Raw genomic sequence first — 703 nt, 5'->3', positions numbered from 1 at the left:
ATATATATATATACTCATATTTTGAGGATATAATTTCCTCGTAAGGGGATTGTTAATAACAATCCAAATGCCAACTGGTTTTATCAAATATATGGAAAGAAAGTTCCTCAATATATATGTATAAACAGTCTAATAAATTTTAAAGTTAACAAAAGAAAATGGAGAAGAAAATATGTAACAGGTACTTGGTTACATTTGTCTTTATCCCATCTACCTCCCATAAACGTTTATAAATATATTATAAATATATTTTTCAAACGCATTTGATTTTTTAGCAATATTTCAATGATTAATATTAGCTAAATTTCAACGATCAATATCTAATCACATGAACTCCGCGTCCTAATAAGTTGTTTACATTTGAAAATTTCTAAACACAGTCATCAAATTAGTTACTTCGTAATTCAGGACCGGAAAATATACTAACTTTTCCCTGAAGACACCCGGCAATATATGGTTTATTACATCTATAATCGTTCGAATGTGAATGATTCAAACATACTGTGGGATTGAAACATATGTGTAGAATACTTTTCGGAGTTTTTTGGTTGTTTTGTTGATCCGATTCTTTTTATCCTTATTCTTATCGGTATCACTTTTAGTTTGCATTACTTTTCCATTGTGATACAAATAAAATGAACCAAGTATCTATTACATTTTTCTCCTCCATTTTCTTTTATTAACTTTATATATATATATATAT

The 703-nt window shown here is 27.3% G+C and overlaps 1 protein-coding gene across 3 annotated transcripts in view; it reads right to left on the bottom strand.

Moving 5' to 3' along the window:
- LOC106869122 (uncharacterized) overlaps nucleotides 1-703 on the bottom strand; it is a 54797-nt gene that overhangs the window by 20596 nt on the left and 33498 nt on the right. The window lies entirely within an intron of this gene.

Source organism: Octopus bimaculoides, chromosome 14, assembly GCF_001194135.2.
Source record: "Octopus bimaculoides isolate UCB-OBI-ISO-001 chromosome 14, ASM119413v2, whole genome shotgun sequence".
NCBI classification, from domain to species: domain Eukaryota; kingdom Metazoa; phylum Mollusca; class Cephalopoda; order Octopoda; family Octopodidae; genus Octopus; species Octopus bimaculoides.
This window is presented reverse-complemented; position numbering and strand designations above follow the sequence as displayed.